Below are 19,215 nucleotides of genomic sequence, written 5' to 3' on the forward strand. Positions count from 1 at the left end.
CTCTTGTCCATTGCAGTTTGTGCAGGAAAGTCATTGTGAGTCAAAATACATAACCATAAGGGATGGGCACAGGATGGTGAGTGTGTTCCCCCCCATACACACAGGCATAGAAGCTGGGCATAATTTGATGAGCAGAAGCACAAACTGAAAGCTTTGGGTCCCAGCACGTCCGCTTGCAAAGGGCACCTGTGGAACTGGTTTTGCAGGAGCCACAGGCAAGAGGATCTCGCAGGCTTGGGAGCGATGCACTTCAGGGAGAAGGGGATCATATTCCCCTGGAAGGTTCTCGGGATGCTCTTAAACATTTTGCCATGCAATGCACAGGGGAGCGTGCATTACACCTTGCTCAGGTGAGGGCCTGCAGGCCTGGTGAGTGCCCCACATGAATTGTCTGCATCCACACACTTTCTAGAACAGCCTTCCCTGACCTGGTGTCCTGCAGACTTTGTAGGCTCCAATTCCCATCAGCTTCAGCCAGCACAGTTTGGCCCAAGACCTTTTGCTTCCTGAGGCAAAGGGCAAGATGGCGCCGTCCTCCCATTCCACATACAGAATCGGACTGGTGGTCGAATCTTCCTTCACCTTTGGTGATGGGATGGTGTCCATTACCACATTGGTCTTCAGTAGGTGGTCTTGGACCAGCGGCAGCCCTAACATCGTACAAGTATATGGTTACAAAATTAAGAAATGGGTCTTCGGCTACATAGAGTCCCAGGTCTGTAACCTTTGAAGACTACAGCTTTACCACACAAAGCAGCAGACAGTCTTAGGGAGTGTTGGGCAGGCTAGACTAGGCTGAATCTGTCCCAAGCATCTGACTTATGGTAGGGCCAGCCCTGTGCCCCAGAATCTTGCACCACACTGGGGTCTCGCAGCAAAGGATAGTCGTTCCTTGGCTAGTGCACAATGTGTTCAGGGTTCCTGGAATGTATGACATTTTTGACAAGTGCTCTCTAGGACGAAAGGCTTGGGAAGCAGCCAGTGCTATTGCAACCTCTCATGGCAGCGTCTTCCTGGTGCCAATCCCCGGAAGTGGTTTTACCGCTTTTGTAGCTCAGGCTGAGAAACTGGGAGAGCAACAGGCCCAGCCCCGGAAGGCTCTCGTTGTGCGTCCCTCTGTTGTGAGATGCCAAGGATTCCAGCCGTTTCTCCTCCTCCTTCCTCTTCCCCCCCTCCGGCCTGGGCTCCTGCTTCTGCTGCTGCATTCCATTCCTGTGGCAGACGCTGGGATACCGAGCGCTGGTGGTGGGGCTAGGAGCGGAGCTGGATTGGCTCCCTGGGTCAAATGCTTCCTTATTAGGCTGTCCACCCGCAGCATGGGAAGGGACCTGGAAAGGCCTCCTCTCAGGGTTTGGGACTTTAAATGCAAGGGACGGCTTCCAAGCCAAAAGCTCTCAGGCTTCTGTGGGGGATTCCTTCTTGCTCAACCCAAAGGGCATTCTCTTCTTTCCTGGCTTGAGCACAAGGTGGCCTAAAGCTCTCCAGCTGCAGGTCTGCAGAGGGCAAGACTGTATTTGATGCATGTGTATTGGGGTTGGGGGAGAAATGTCTGGCACCCCTGACCAGCTAGCTCACTTCACCCAGGAGAAGGGCTGTCGCTAATCTGCTTTGCATGCAGAAGGCTGTGGTTCCATTTCTGGTATCTCCAGACAAGGCTGGGAGTGTCCCCTGACTGAAGCCCTGGAGAGCTGCTGCCCTTCAGTGTCGACAATACTGAGCCAGATAGACCAATGGATTGACTCCACAGAAAGCAGCAGGCTTCCCATGTTCCTGTCAGAGCTCACAAACTGGGAGCAGGTCTGCTCTGAAGGGCACTAGGTCAGGGATCAGGAGTGGGTACCATCAAACCAGGGCTGTGGAGTCGGAGTTGTGGAGTCGGAGTCGGAGTTGGAAGCAATTTTGGGTGGAGTTGGAGTCAGAGTCGGACAGTAGAAAAATAGAGGAGTCGGAGTCGAACGTTTGGCGTACCGACTCCACAGCCCTGCCTCAAACTTTTGAGTGAAATCCTCCCAGTCTCTTCCACTGCTGCCACTGCCCTTATGCTAGATGTCTGGGACTGGTGCTGAGCCGCTTGAGGTCAAATATGTGCCCAGCAGGCACCTTGGGGCAAACTGCTGTCCGTCAACCTCAGAGCTCACATTTGTAACTGGGACGCAGTAGTTATGTATGTACTGCCTTCAAGTCGATTCCGACTTATGGCGACCCTATGAAGAGGGTTTTCATGAGGCTGAGAGGCAGTGGCTGGCCCAAGGTCACCCAGTGAGCTTCATGGCTATGTGGGGATTCGAACCCTGGTCTCCCAGGTCATAGTCCAACACCTTAACCAGTTACACCTCCCACTGGTTTGCTCTTAGGGTAAATCATTGATTGTAAAAAAAAAAAACACCTTAGCGTACTAAGGGCAGGTTTCAGTGAGACGGTGTGCCAAAACCTCTCTGCTGTGCAACATCTGTGTAAACCTTCCCCAGTCCGGTGCCCTGTAGATGGTTTGGACTCCACTGCCTGTCACCCCTGACTGTTGGCCATGCTGGTTGGAGTTGGGAGTCCAAAACATGCAGGGGAAGGCCTGTCTATGCAGGATCATGTCATCTTAACACTCACACCAGCTATCTAGAGGATCTGGATGAAAGCTGCGCAGATGTGTAAACAGGTAGCATGTAGGAGCCAGTGGACAGGTTCAAACATCTAATCAGTCTGCACACTTTTCAGGTAGCTGGAGCCTGTGAGTTTACCAAAAATGAGTAGGGGTGCTATAGGGATGTACAGAAGCAAAGGCACAGGCCAGGTGTCTGGAACCTGTGGCCTGCCAGATGTTGCTAAACTACAACTCCCATCATCCCTGGCCATTAGCCATGCTTGCTGGGGCTGATGGGAGTTGTAGTTGAGCATCATCTGGAGGGCCAAAGGTTCCCCAAGCCAGACTAGCCAGAAGGTGTGGAAAAGGAGAAAACGTCAATGAGCTGGAGAAAAGGCTGAAGGTTGACTAGCCTGAACATTGCCTACCCAACAACCATGCCCAGCAACATGATAACAACAGCTCATCTCAATAGCTAGGCAAATGCCAGCACTAACAGACAGCCCTTTCCAGCAGAAATAATGTTACATGAACAACATCTAGTTCTTTACTTGCAAAGTTCCACTGCCGAGACATTGTCATCTACAGCAGGAAAAGGGTTGTAAACCTACAATTAATAGTTGGCAAAAGAAATTATGTGATACACACTCCTTTTGACCCATTTCTAGTGGAGGAAGCTTTACGGCATGTTCTGAACGGCTGCTACACCTTTTGCACAGTACCTTTGCGCATGTGGTGTAGTGGTTAACCCTTGGAGAACAAGGGTTCAAATCCACACTCAGCCATGAAGCTCATTGGGAGACTTTGGGCCAGTCACCTTCTCTCAGCCTAACCTACCTCACAGGGTTGTTGTGAGGATAAAATGAACATAAGAACATAAGAAGAGCCTGCTGGATCAGGCCAGTGGCCCATCTAGTCCAGCATCCTGTTCTCACAGTGGCCAACCAGGTGCCTGGGGGAAGCCCGCAAGCAGGACCCGAGTGCAAGAACACTCTCCCCTCCTGAGGCTTCCGGCAACTGGTTTTCAGAAGCATGCTGCCTCTGACTAGGGTGGCAGAGCACAGCCATCATGGCTAGTAGCCATTGATAGCCCTGTCCTCCATGAATTTGTCTAATCTTCTTTTAAAGCTGTCCAAGCTGGTGGCCATTACTGCATCTTGTGGGAGCAAATTCCATAGTTTAATTATGCGCTGAGTAAAGAAGTACTTCCTTTTATCTGTCCTGAATCTTCCAACATTCAGCTTCTTTGAATGTCCACGAGTTCTAGTATTATGAGAGAGGGAGAAGAACTTTTCTCTATCCACTTTCTCAATGCCATGCATAATTTTATACACTTCTATCATGTCTCCTCTGACCCGCCTTTTCTCTAAACTAAAAAGCCCCAAATGCTGCAACCTTTCCTCGTAAGGGAGTCGCTCCATCCCCTTGATCATTCTGGTTGCCCTCTTCTGAACCTTTTCCAACTCTATAATATCCTTTTTGAGATGAGGCGACCAGAACTGTACACAGTATTCCAAATGCGGCCGCAACATAGATTTATACAACGGCATTATGATATCGGCTGTTTTATTTTCAATACCTTTCCTAATTATCGCTAGCATGGAATTTGCCTTTTTCACAGCTGACGCACACTGGGTCGACATTTTCATCGTGCTGTCCACTACAACCCCGAGGTCTCTCTCCTGGTCGGTCACCGCCAGTTCAGACCCCATGAGCGTATATGTGAAATTCAGATTTTTTGCTCCAATATGCATAATTTTACACTTGTTTATATTGAATTGCATTTGCCATTTTTCTGCCCATTCACTCAGTTTGGAGAGGTCTTTTTGGAGCTCTTCGCAATCCCTTTTTGTTTTAACAACCCTGAACAATTTAGTGTCATCAGCAAACTTGGCCACTTCACTGCTCAGTCCTAATTCTAGGTCATTAATGAACAAGTTGAAAAGTACAGGTCCCAATACCGATCCTTGAGGGACTCCACTTTCTACAGCCCTCCATTGGGAGAACTGTCCGTTTATTCCTACTCTCTGCTTTCTGCTTCTTAACCAATTTCTTATCCACAAGAGGACCTCTCCTCTTATTCCATGACTGCTAAGCTTCCTCAGAAGCCTTTGGTGAGGTACCTTGTCAAACGCTTTTTGAAAGTCTAAGTACACTATGTCCACTGGATCACCTCTATCTATATGCTTGTTGACACTCTCAAAGAATTCTAATAGGTTACTGAGACAGGACTTTCCCTTGCAGAAGCCATGCTGGCTCTGCTTCAGCAAGGCTTGTTCTTCTATGTGCTTAGTTAATCTAGCTTTAATAATACTTTCTACCAGTTTTCCAGGGACAGAAGTTAAGCTAACTGGCCTGTAATTTCCGGGATCCCCTCTGGATCCCTTTTTGAAGATTGGCGTTACATTTGCCACTTTCCAGTCCTCAGGCACGGAGGAGGACCCAAGGGACAAGTTACATATTTTAGTTAACAGATCAGCAATTTCACATTTGAGTTCTTTGAGAACTCTCGGGTAGATGCCATCCGGGCCCGGTGATTTGTCAGTTTTTATATTGTCCATTAAGCTTAGAACTTCCTCTCTCGTTACCACTATTTGTGTCAGTTCCTCAGAATCCCTTCCTGCAAATGTTCGTTCAGGTTCAGGGATCTGCCCTATATCTTCCACTGTGAAGACAGATGCAAAGAATTCATTTAGCTTCTCTGCTAAATGGGATGGGGAAGAACCATGCACACCATCTGGAGCTCCTTGGAAGAAAGGTGAGCTATAAACACAATAAGTAAGTTAAAAACTGATTAATCAGAGCCAGCCACTGTGTCTCTGGCTGCCCATCTTCAGCTCTTAGCTGTGTCTCCCAACCCACCAAGTTTCCCACAATCCTGGCTGATGAATGCAAACATTGCTGTCAGCATCCTAAAATGACCCTTGCTGGATTAGACTGGGGAGGGGGGGCATGCATCCTATTTCCCACAGTGGCCAGCCAGCAGCCTCTGGGAAGCCCACAAGCAGGGAATAGCCCTGTCCTGCTCCTGATCCCCAGTAGCTGGTATTTGGAGGGACACTGCTTCTGAATGTGGAGGATCCCATTTTTTAAAACTCTTTTAAATACTGCTTTTAATTAAAAATGATGGGTTGTACACAGAACAGACCCAGTGAAATTAATGGATCTAAGGCTGCACACACACCATTAGGTTGCCAGGTTCAGGGCCTGAGTCTGATCCTGTATCTTTAGGAGAAGAGAAAGTCAGCCAAGTGCAGGTGTTCTTGCAACACTGTAACGGGAAAAACCACATGGTGGAATTCTCTCTTCCCCCTGCACAACTTTTAAAGATACAGACGACCTCTTAAGGCTGGGCCTGGCAACCAAGAGGTCTTCTGTATCTTTACAAGTTGTGCAAGGGGAAGGGAGAATTCCACCTTGTGGATTTTCCCATTACAGAGTTGCAAGAACACCTGCACTTGGCTGACTTTCTCTTCTCCTAAAGATACAGGATCAGGATCAGGCCCTGAACCTGGCAACCCTACACACCATACAGTTAAAGCACATTCCCCCCAAAACAATCCTGGAAATTGTTAAGGGTGCTAGGAAATGTAGTTCTGTACAGTTTCCAGGAGTCTTTTTGGTGGTGGTGGTGGTGAGAAAATGTGCTTTAAATGTAGTTGTTTCCATTCCTTTCTATGGGTCTACTCTGGGTAGAACTTAATTGGATACAACCCAATATCGGAACAGATCACAAGGCAATAAAACAGATATATATCTATAGCAGCCAAGAACTGATAGAAACTGGTAGTAAAGCCTTTTTGGTAGACTTGCAGCAATCGGTGAAACACCAAAATAGTTGGTGTCTGTCAGCTATCTGAGGGGGGGTTATTCCCCAAGATATGTGCCATCCCAGAAAAGCCCTTCCTCCTAGTAGCCTTGAGATAGATTTCAGCAACATTACCATGCAGGCTTCCTCTGATGGTTGAAGTGGGTGGGCAGGACTATATGGAAGGAATGCTACTTGGTCCCATTACTTGGTCCCAGGCTGTTTAGGGTTAAACTTGGCTCAGCAGTAAATTGGCAGCCAGTGCACTTCATCGTAGGTGCCACGCTCTTCTGGTAAGTTGTCCCACAACATGACCTAACTGCCACAGTGGTTAAGGTGACTACGACCAGGGAGACCAGGGTTCGAATCCCCACACAGCCATGAAGCTCACTTGGTGACCTTGGGCCAGTCACTGCCTCTCAGCCCCAGAGGAAGGCAATGGTAAACCCCCTCTGAACACCGCTTACCATGAAAACCCTATTCATGGGGTTACCATAAGTTGGGATCCATCCATTAGTTTCTCAACCAACATTGAGGGCCAGTCCCACAGCGAGTGAATTGCAATCATCCATTCTTGGGGTTATCAATGGGTGGGCCGCTATGGCTAAGATATCTCTGATACAGGCATGGTTGCAGTTGGTGTACTAGATGAAGCTGAGAAATGGTGCTCTGAGCCAGCAACGCTATTTGGCCCTCCAGAGGCAATGATAGATTAAGGCTATGCACCTACTCAGGAAGAGTCATAGCTCAGTGGCAGACAATCAGAGAAGGTCCCAGATTCCATCCCTGTTATCTCCAAGTTAGGGTTGGGATTGAGACCCCTGCATGAAACCTTGGAGAGCTGATGTCAGTGTAGGCAGTACTGAACTGGATCATGCTCTGACTCAATATGAGGCTATTTCCTATGTTCCTTCAAAGGGACTGCAAGGTTTGTCTTAATTCATTTTATAGGCTTCTGGCCCTTGTCCTGAAAATATCACAAAACAGCCCTCGTGACTTCCTTCCTTTCCCACATTAGAGGCCTAAGAACATATGAGCCTGCTGGGTCAGGCCAACGACCCCTGTACTCCAGCATCTTGTCCCCGCAGTGGCCAACCATATGTCAGTGGGAAGCTCACAAGTAGGACCTGAGTTGCAAGAGTGCTCTTCCCTCCTGCGGTTTCCAGCAACTGGCATTAGAAAACATACTGCCTTCAACGATGGAGGCAGAGCATAGCCGCCATGACAAGTAGCCATTGCTAGCCCTATCCTCCATGAATATGGGCTTATCCACATGGGAGCCTAACTTCATACTAAAGACGGTGCTTTTACCATCAACCCATCGAAGCTGGTGACCATCACTGTCTCTTGTGGGAAAAATCAGCATACATGAGCCCCTCTCCCTGCAGCTCAAGGTGGCTGGGTTTTCTCCTGCCACCATGTCTGTGAGTTTGCTTTTTAAGAGCTACAAATATTCCATATTTCAATGAAAAGCAGGATCCAGCCACTTCCACACAGCTCCCACCTTGAGCCTAAAGCAACTTCTAGTCACCTTCATTGTCATATATGGCAACTCTTTTTTCCCTTGGTGACCTCATCCTTGGATGTAGTTCAAAATATATTTGGGCATCAGAAAGCTGGCTTGTGTTTGTCCTGGCAGCAACCCTGAATGATGGATTTTTCTCTGACTCCTGCCAAGGGGAAGTCTTCACTACTCAGGAAGAGTATTGTTGGACTGCTGTGATTCTTGCAGGGCCTTCCAGTTCTATTCCGTGGAGAGAGGAATAATTCTCCCCTCTGTTTAGCCTAGAGTGTGTGGAGTAGAGTATGTCAGCTGGAGAGAGCTCTAGAGGGGACGTTGTTTGCAATGGGCAGCAAACTAAACAATGTGTTGACATTTGGGTGTTTGCTGTTAATTACACATGCTCTGCTGGTCCTGATTTACCTGGGACAGTCCCTATTTTCTGGCACTTGTACCTAGTACTCACTGTCCCTATTTTACCTTTTGGGGAGATTTTGGGGGTGCCTTGTTGAAAAATTGGTAATGTAAGTTACTATATTTTCTATTTTTGGGCTGTTAATCCTCCTTCTCCAGGTCTCTATAAGTTAAAACTGTAATGCAGAGGATGGTAGAAAGGATGCACACACGCATCTTGCTTCCACTGCACACCCACACATATATAAATGAATGCACGCAAACACTTAAGCATGTCAGCCTGCTCTTTTATGCACTGAAGCTGGTGAGGTTCATTTTCGGCTGGTGATAACACGTTATGGGGCAATTATGCTAACTCTGCTTAATTGTTAACAAAATGTCCTCCTTGCCTTTATATCAGTGCATTACGGGCTATAGCACATAGTAGAAGTGCCTTCAGTAATGGTTGCTAGTTTGATTAGTCCAGACCATGCCAGAAACATCAGGAGAGCATCCTGTTGGCTACCCTTGGTTTCGTCAATGTATATAACCTTCCCTTCAGAAACAGGAGTATCATGGTGGAAAGCAATTTTAAAAAACACAATAAAATAATAAAATTGTATTGGTTGTATTATTTAATAAATACATTTATTGTTATTGTTGTTGATATTATTATTATTAGTAGCAGTAGTAGCAGTAGTGGTAGTAAAGACCATCAGTTCTAATGATTGGGTTAGAAGAAGGTAGTAACTAACTAATAAGTTGTAAGAAGACAGTAACTTATGGTATGAGAATAGTGAGCAAGCCAGTGTGGTGTAGCAGTTAAAGTGTTGGACTGGGACCTGGGAGACTGGGGTTCAAATGCTTGCTCAGCCATGAAGCTCACTGGGTGACCTTGGGCCAGTCACGCTCTCTCAGCCTAACATACCTCACAGGGTTGTTGTAAGGATATAATTGGGAGTGGGAGAATCATGTTTGAATGCCAGCTTGAGCTCCTTGAAGGAGAGGTGGGATATAAATGTAATAAATAAATAAGAAAGTAGCAAAAGTGTGTTTTTATAACTAAGATGCAGATTTAATTTGTGGCAATGATAGTTGGACGCTGGAATTCAGGCAGTCTGAGGCTATTATCATTATCATTTGATTCATATCCCGCCCTTCCTCCCAGCAGGAGCCAAGGGCGGCAAACAAAAGCACTAAAAACATTAAAACATCATAAAAATAAACTTTAAAACACATTAAAACAAAACATCTTTAAAAAAGTAACTTTAAAAAGCTGTCAAAACATCTTCTAAGATCAAAAACATTTTTAAAAAGAAAGGTTAAGAGCATATTAAAAAGCAATTCCAATACAGATGCAAACTGGGATAGGTCTCAACTTGAAAGGCTTGTTGAAAGAGGTAAGTCTTCAATAGGCGCCAAAAGATAACAGAGATGTTATGTTGTGCTATCTTACCAGCCGAAGCTGGTACAAGACAATCCTAGCCACTGAGGTCACCTGGGCCTCTAGCGACAAAGATGGATCCAGGAGCACCCCCAGACTACGGCCCTGCTCTTTTAGCTGGAGTACGACCCCATCCAAAGCAGGCAACTGACCAATTATCTGAACTCAGGAACCACCAACCCACAGCACCTCCATCTTGCTAGGATTCAGACTCAGTTTATTGGCCCTCATCCAGCCCACCACTGAGTCCAGGCAGTAGTCAAGGGTTTGCATGGCCTCTCCCGATTCAGATGTTACAGAGAAATAGAGCTGGGTATCATCAGCATACTGCTGACACCTTGCACCAAATCTCCTGATGACCGCTCCCAAGGGCTTCATATGGATGTTAAACAGCGTGGGGGACAAGATGGTACCCTGCGGCACCCCACAGCACAACTGCTAGGGGCCCAAAATACAATCACCCAATGCTATTATCTGAGTACGACCTCGGAGATAGGATTGGAACCACTGTCAAACAGTTCCTCCAATACCCAGCTCACCAAGTCGCCCCAGAAGGATACCATGGTCAATGGTACCAAAAGCCGCTGAGAGATCAAATAAGAATAACAGGGTCGCAATCCCCCTGTCCTTCTCCCGATAAAGGTCATCCATCAGGGCAACCAAGGCAGAACCCAGACTGGGATGGGTCAAGACAATCTGTTTCATCCAAGAGTACTTGCAGTTGCTGCGCCACAACCCTCTCAATCACCTTCCCTAAGAAGGGGGTATTTGCGACCGTTTGGTAGTTGTCACAAACCAATGGGTCCAGGGTGGGCTTTTTCAGGAGTGGTCAGATCATCGCCCCTTTCAAGGTGGCTGGAACCACTCCCTCCCACAATTATGCGTTGACCACACCCTGGATCCACTTGTTCAAACTCCCTCGGCAAGCTTTAATAAGCCAAGAAAAGCAAGGGTTGAGAGGACACATTGTTCGCCGCATCAATGCAAGCACCTTGTCTACGTCATCAGGCCGCATCAACTGAAACCATTCCCACGAAGTTGCAGCAGATGTTGCACTGGACACCTCATTGGGGACTACAGTAGATGTGGATGGGGCATCAAGACTGCTACGGAGGTGAGCAACTTTACCCTCAAGTGCCTTGCAAACAATTCACAGTGGGCCTCTGAAGGGTCTAAGACTCCGTTTCCTGGAGTTAATGTCAAAAGATCCCGGACAATACCCAAAGGCTCCACTAGATGGCTACTTGAGGATGTGATGTATGCATTAAACTGCTTGTAGTGGATAAATGTATTTTTTATCAGTCCAGAATTGTTCATGCTCAACCTCAATATGCTGCTTTCAATCCAGGTTGTTTCTACATTCTGCCATCCACAAGGGTAGGTGTGGTTACTTGATAAGCATTTGAAAACCCTCCCCTTCATTAGGTTATCCATGCCTTTTCCTCCCTGCACATGACATGCTTCAGGAGAATGAAGAAGAAAGTGGTGATTAGGGATGGAAAGAGATGTCCATTTCTGTTCTCTCAGTTTTTCACTTTTCTAATGTTAAATTCAGTTCTCTACATTTCTGCAGCAATCTGCGATTATTTTTTTAACCCTCATGAAAATTCTCCACCATTTTAGTGCGAATTTCTCCAAATAAACACATTTTTATAGGCAGTTTTGACAAAGGTACACATTTTTGCAAGCCATTTCTCATATCATGCCTTTTTGCACGTTGTTTTCACTCATATATTCATTTGTATGCATATTTTCCCCTAATATATGCATTTTTGTAAATATTGTTTAGTTGGCAAATTGCATCCCATAATTCTAATAAATGCGAATTTCAAAGGATGGCTGTGTTTCAGTTCTCCTATTGTTTTGGAATTTGTGAATTACATCAATTTTGCTTGAAATGCGAACTGAATCAAAATTCTCACCCATCCCAGGGGTGATTGAAATCTTGGTATATGCCCACCCGCATTGTCATTGGGCTGATGCAGATATACCCCTCATTGCCGGACTACCCACATCTGTTTTCACATGGACATACTCTGGGGTAGTACAGAATCAATCTGCAGTGAGCTTTTATTTTGGAATGAAACCAGTTTGTCAAGTAGTTCTTTTCAGGGGCAAAAAATATGCCATATATATAGAACTAGATTCCATTTGGACTATGTACAAAAAACAAGAACTCAGACGCAGATAGCAGAATAAAATGTTGTGCGAACACAGCCATAGTCTCGTGCTTCCAGAAGCGCTAGTTTGGAAGTTCGGGAACAGGGCATTGTGGTCAGAGCTGGGCCCATTGCTCGTGACTTCAGAGAGCTAATTCTACTGTCTACAGTAGGAGTAGCTGCTAAACACCCTCCCAATTCTCTTCCCCGGAGTTGGGGCAGATGAGCTATTAAGGCAAATTAAAAACCCTGTCTCTGAAGACCTATCCTTAGTCACCACCATTCATGACCTAGTGACATATTGCAGATTACAGAAGTGAGATACTTACCAAGCTATACGGCAGGCCTACACTGAACCCTGTCCCTAGTTGAACATAAAGGTATGTTATGACACTCTGTAAAAGTGAACATGAACAAAACCTATGAACGCTCGCTGACCAACTCCCCTCTCGTGGTTTTATTTTAGTTTCCTTGTTTGGTTGTGTTTGTTGTATTGACACAGGAACACAGGAAGCTGCCTTATACTGAGTCAGACCATTGCGCCATCTTGCTCAGTATGACACTGACTGGCAGCAGCTCTCTGGGGTTTCAGGCAGGAGTTGCTCCCAGTCCTACCTGGAGATGCTGAGAACTTGGGATCTTCTGCATGCAAGGCATATGTCCTACCGCTGAGCTACGGCCCAAAGCAACCCTCCCCCAGAAAATAAATAAATAAATAAATCTATCTATCTAGTGTTCACAATGGACCATTTCCCTTTGCCACTCGTGGTCATCAGCATCTCTCTGAAGCTCCAGCCTCCCTCTTTTGCTGCTGCTCACACAGCAGGATCTGTCTTGCTATTGTGTACATTATTTTTCCTTTAAAAGGCAGTGAGGAGTTTCTCTGTGTCTGGTTGGATCTTTTAAGGCAGCCTTCTCCAACCTGGTCTCCTCCAGATGTGTGGGGCAAAACTGAAACAATTGTTTCACGCAGCACTTAACAGAGCTCTACGTTTACCGCCAGCCTCAGTCTCCATGGCCAAGATCTTTCTGTTATGTTTACTCAGACGCAAGGCCTGTTAGCATTAGCAAAGATCCTTTGCAACTTTAGTGAGAAGGATTATATTTTTTCCTTCTGCCTGAAGTAGCTTCCTGCTCTGGCAAGGAGTTCCATAGGGCAGGGCCTGCCATACTAGAGGCCAACCAAACCTCAGGGCCAACCGGGAACTGTGAAAGTGCCACCAACAGAAGTTCTTAAAGACTGAGGTGGAACATAAGGCATCAGATGGCCATGCTGGTTGGTGCTGATGGGAGTTTTAGTCCAAAACATCTTGAGGGTGTCAGGTTGGTGAAAGCTGCAGTTCTGAATTAGTTGCTCCTTAACTGCTCTGTAATGCTTATGCATTAATTAAATTAATTTGTTAAAACATTTTAACAGCTGGTATAGCACAGTGTGGCGTAGTGGTTAAGGTGTTGTACTGTGACATTGGGGGAGCAGGGTTCGAATCCCCACAGAGCCATGAAGCTCACTGGGTGACCTTGGGCCAGTCACTGCCTCTCAGCCTCGGAGGAAGGCAATGGGAAACCCCCTCTGAATACCCCTTACCATGAAATCCCTATTCATAGGGTCGCCATAAGTTGGAATCGACTTGAAGGCAGTCCATTTCCATTTTTCCAAAACATTTTGTTTTGTATGTAATTGTTTTTGTTTTTAAATAGTTTATATACATTTGTTTTAATTGTTTTTATATATGTAATTGTTTTATATATGTTTTATTGTATTGTAAATTGCCTTGAGAGGCCTCATTGTAAACCGTTCATAAATTAAATAAATAAATAATAACACATCTATAACTGGCCTTTCCAGCAGAGACGCTCAAAGCAACTTACAAACAAATAAATAAACATCCATTTTTAAAAGTTAAAGAAAATAAAACATGATGTCCCTATCTTCAAAAAAGGCAAAAAGAAGGAACCTGGAAACTACAGGCCAATCAGTCTGACATCAATCCCTGGGAAAATTCTGGAGCAGATTATAAAGCGGTCAATCTGTAAACACCTTGAAAACAATGCAGTGATTACTGGAAGACAACATGGATTTGTTAAGAACAAATCCTGCCATACTAATCTGATCTTATTTTTTGATCTGGTAGACTATGGGAATGCTGTGAGCATAATATACCTTGACTTCAGCAAAGCTTTTGACAAAGTGCCTCATGATATTCTGATTCGCAAGCTACCTAAATGTGGGCTGGATAGAACTATTGGGTTGATCCACAGTTGGCAACAAATTCGTAAAAGAGTATCTGGTTCCTTCCCAAAGTGGGGTGAGATAATGAGCTGGATATCTCAGGGCTCGGTCCTGAGCCCAGTGCTTTTCAACATTTTAAAGTGTTCAATGACTTGGATGAGGACGTGCAGGGAATGCTTATCAGATTTGCAGATGATACAAAATTGGGAGGGATATCTAAGACCTCGGAAGACGGAAACAAAGTTCAAAGCGATCTTGATAGGCTGGAGTATTGGGCTGAAAACAATAGAATTAAATTTAACAGAAGTAAGTGCAAACTTGTATACCTGGCTCAGCAATACTACATGTGAGAAGGATCTTGGAATTGTTGTTGATCATAAGCTGAATATAAGCCAACAGTTCGATGTGGCTGCAAAAATGGCAAACGCTACTTGAGGCTACATTAACAGAAGTATAGTTTCCAAATCATATGAAGTACTAGTTTCCCTCTATTCAGCATTGCTTAGGCCACATCTTGAGTATTGTGTCCAGTTCTGGAGACCACACTTTAGAAAGGATGGAGACAAACTGGTACAGGTTCAGAGGAAGGCAATGAGGATGATCAAGGGACTAGAAACAAAGCCCTATGAGGAGAGACTGAAAGAACTGGGCATGTTTAGCCTTGAGAAGAGAAGACTGAGGGGAGATATGATAGCACTCTTCAAGTACATTAAAGGTTGTCACATAGAGGAGTGACCTAGGGCACACTCTCAGTTCATGAGGGCCAGGCTGGTTGAGCCTCATCATCGTTCTCCAAGAGCTGAGCATGTGTATTTGAATACGCTCTGCACTCTCCTACAGTTGGGCATTGGTATAGAGAGCCAGTGTGATGTAGGGGTTAGGGCTCAGAGCATGGGAAGCCAATATGGCGGTGCCCTCCAGATGTTGTTGGACTCCAACTCTTGTCAACCCCAGTCAGCATGGCTAATGGTAAGAGATGATGGGAGTTGTAGTCCAACATCTTGAGGGGACAAAGTTGTCTTCCCCTGGGTTAGAGTGTCAGAAAGAGACTGTGGAGAGCCATGCTGAAATCCTCCACTCAGCCTACTGGGTGGCCTACTGGGTGACCTTGGACTAGTCACTCACTATCTTTATCAATCTATTTTGCCTCACAGGATTACTGTTAAAATGAAACTGAGGAGACCGCAGGGAGAAATATGTGTGCTGCACTGAACTCCTTGGAGGAAGGGTAGAATCTAAAAGATATAAATGAATGTGGTATTGACCAGTTTCTCCATCTTTAATTATTGTCTTGTCAAGAATAAACCTTCAACTCTGTGGGTTAATCTGTAAGGAGGGACAGATGTTGGTCTGAGAAAGATGTCACTTTAGGATGTGGGTGGACAAGATGACCAAATTCCTTCCATTCTAGTGCTCCTAAGGTACAATTCACACATGGTCTCTTCTTACTTGTTGGCTAGTCTTCTAAATGTACCCATGTGCACACAAAGTAAAGTGTGGTGCATATTAATAAACATAGAGCCTCCCAGTGTGCCTGCTGTGTGTCACTTCACTTCACACACAGTTGTGTTTACTGCTCACAAGCAATGGTGTGTGCATAGCAAACACTCTTCCAGTGCAAAGTGCACTTTGGCCTTAAAGGTGGTTTAGAGCAGGCTTCAGCAACCTGGTGCCCCGTGATGATTTGGACAACACCTTCCATCAGTTCCAGTCATACGATGCTGGGGTTGATGGGAGCTTAGTCCAAAACAACTGGAGGGCATCAGTTTGAGGAAGGCTGGTTTAGAGTAAGAACTGGAGTAAGATTCAGAACTCATTTCAGTTGTTTCCAGATTACCTGTTACTGAGCATTCATTCTGGTTTGTTTGTACACCATTTGGAGAGAGGTGATATAACCAAATATACATTTAGATTTGTTTATGGGGAAGTTATATGATGTTGCATGAAGCAATTGTTATTCCACATTTTCCAGGCCATTTCCCAGTCACTTTCCTTTGCACAAAAAAAGTTCAATTTTTGAGGGAAACGGGTTTGTTGTGCAAGAGCACCAGATCAACTTTAACTGTGCAATCTGAATTTGCTGCTATGTAATTGAATCCCATCCCACCTTGGGCCAAAGGGCTCCTCCCAGCAGGGCCTCCTTTAAGAAGGTCCCAATCCACTTTTGTAGGGGCCAGGGCAGCATCTCAATCAGCCAAGCCAAGAGATAGGTGGGGCAGGAAGCAAGTGCTTCCACCTGGGACTGATGAAGGTCTCCTGGAGCTGCTGAGAATAAATAGCCTAGAGCTAGGGAGAGGGGAGGGGGTTGAGTTGTGGGGCCGGGGCCGAGACCTGGCTAGCCTAGGAATCTCCTGTAGGGGCTTCCTCAGCTAGCTGGGAGGTGCAGGGGGGTTAGAGAAGATGGTTCCCTGACCACCCAAACCTTCTGTAGGATACTGTAGGACTGGTCCATTGGGGGTGACCCAAGGGTATCCTCCAGAGGGGCCAACAAGAAGACCCCTGGACTTATCCCTCCCCAAGCCTCTTCAAGGCAGAGTCATAGAATCATAGAGTTGGACGGGGCCTATAAGGCCATCAAATCCAACCCCCTGCTCAGTGCAGGAATCCAAATTAAAGTATTCCTGACAGGTGGCTGGCCAGCTGCCTCCTGAATTCCTCCAGTGTTGGAGAGCCCACCACCTCCCTAGTTAACTGGTTCCATTGTCGAACTGCTCTGACAGTCAGGAATTTTTCCTGATGTTCAGTCGAAATCTGGCTTCCTGCAACTTGAGCCCATTATTCTGTGTCCTGCACTCTGGGACGATTGAGAAGAGATCCTGGCCCTCCTCTATGTGACAACCTTTCATGTACTTGAAGAGTGCTATCATATCTCCCCTCAGTCTTCTATTCTCCAGGCTAAACGTGCCCAGTTCTTTCAGTCTCTCCTCATAGGGCTTTGTTTCCAGTTCCCTTGATCATCCTTGTTGCCCTCCTCTGAACCTGTTCCAGTTTGTCTGCATCCTTCTTAAAGTGTGTTGTCCAGAACTGGATGCAATACTCAATATGAGACCTAACCAGTGCTGAACAGAGGGGAACCAATACTTCACATAATTTGGAAACTATACTTCTGTTAATGGAGTACTCAGTATAATAGATAATAGTTACTGGGGGAGGATTCTTTCTTGAAGAGGAGGAAGAAGAGGAACATACAGTGGGGAAGATTGTGCACCACCCTGGGAAGAATCCGATGGTGTTGGTGAGCGAATCCTTTGCAACAGCTGCTCAATGTTTGAGGACAGTACTACATTTTAAGGACAGATTATCTCCAGGCCTGTAAAGAATGTTTTTTTAAAAACAATATTAATATTTTGTTATTTAAATTTTTGTGCACTGTATTCTTTTCTGATGTATATTTTGTATTGTGTTTATTTTTTTGTGAGCCACCTCGAGGGCCTTTCTGCCAAAAGGCGGCGTAGAAATAGAAGTAATAAATAAAATAAATAAAATATGAGGCCTAACTGTTGCCGAATGGAGGCTAAGCATGCCCAGTTCTTTCAGTCTCTCCTCATAGGGCTTTGTGTCCAGTCCTTTGATCATCCTTGTTGCCCTCCTCTGAACCTGTTCCAGTTTGTCTGCATCCTTCTTGAAGTGCAGTGTCCAGAACTGGATGCAGTACTCAAGATGAGGCCTAACCATTGCCGAATGGAGGGGAACTAATACTTCACATGATTTGGAGATGATTTTGAAGATTACTTGGAAACTTCAACTGGTCCAAAATGCAGTGGCCAGATTATTGGCTGGGGTTCCATTTAGAACTCGCATAACCCCTGTTTTAAAACAGCTGCATTGGTTTGCAGCTTACTGTTGGCTGTGGTGGTAATTGAGACTCACGTTTGGGCTTGTTCCCCAAGGAACACAGGGATCAAGGGGCATTCAGTGTGCCACTCCTCAAGAATGGGCCCACAGGAGCAACTGAGGAGGGGGCCTGCTTAGTGATGGCTCCTCAGCTTGAAACCCTTTCCCCAGGCACATCATCTTGTGCTGTTTTGGTGCCAAGCAAACCCTTTTCTATTCTCTCAGGTCTGACAAGACTGTTTGAATGCCTCCAATTCATCTTTTATTGTCTGGTTTCTGGTTGTTTTTTTTGCCTTTGACAATGTAAGCTACCCTGGGAATATTTATGTTGAAGGGGTTAAATATAATTTTATAAGAAAAAAAATGTTTGAGCAGGATTTGATTGTACAAAGAACTTTGCATGAAGGAGGTGAAAAGAGCTGTTGTTCAACACTGGAAATTATTATTTGCCTCTAAAATTGAACTATGGACAGAAGACATATTACAGTATAGTTTGGCAGCAAGGAGTCCTGCCTGAAGACTCAATGGTGGTGTTTTATCTTTTTATTAAAGTAATAGTTGCAAAGCGGAGCACCTCATAAAACTAGCTACACTTTCTAGCAACTCAGTATCTCTCTAGCACTAGCTAAGCATGACTTTGTGACTCCAAGACATTGACTTAGCACCTGGGTTCCCCCCTGTCTGCTTAAGTAGGTTCAGAGTACGCACACATGCACGAACAGGGGCTCCTCCTTAGATGAGTCTGTTGAATTTCCCGCTTCACGCGCCTTCGAGAGCAGGGCAAAGGTGGAACCTCAGTGAGTCTTTCGTCTTCCCCCTCTGGCTGGAGGGGGTCTGCTAACTGTCAGTTCAGGCATGGGAGGTGGAGGTGCTCCCAGCAGAGAAGCGTCTGACGGCTGAGTTCCCACACAGGGGTCTGGAGTTGTAGGGGCTGTGGAATCCAAGGCAGAGGTTGGGGTGCCCTCTAAGTCCATTCCACTTCCAGACCCCTCCCCAAGTGTTTCGTCCCAGTCCACATCCTCATCATTTATCTCGCCCCCGCCTGTCCACTCTCACCCGGTGGGGGTCATGCTACAAGGAGAAAATATCATAGTACCACTGGGACATCTTCTGCATTTTCACTGTTGGGAAAGTGGTACATTCTGAAGCGCAGATGCTCTTCTCCTGTTGCCACACCCCTTCTAAGACTGCACAATAAAAAATAATTTGACTCTTGCAGACATTAGGGCTTGATACCAAGCCAGGGTTTTTTTTCATGTCCCTTCCTTTTG

The sequence above is a fragment of the Rhineura floridana genome, chromosome 12 (assembly GCF_030035675.1).
Source record: "Rhineura floridana isolate rRhiFlo1 chromosome 12, rRhiFlo1.hap2, whole genome shotgun sequence".
NCBI classification, from domain to species: domain Eukaryota; kingdom Metazoa; phylum Chordata; class Lepidosauria; order Squamata; family Rhineuridae; genus Rhineura; species Rhineura floridana.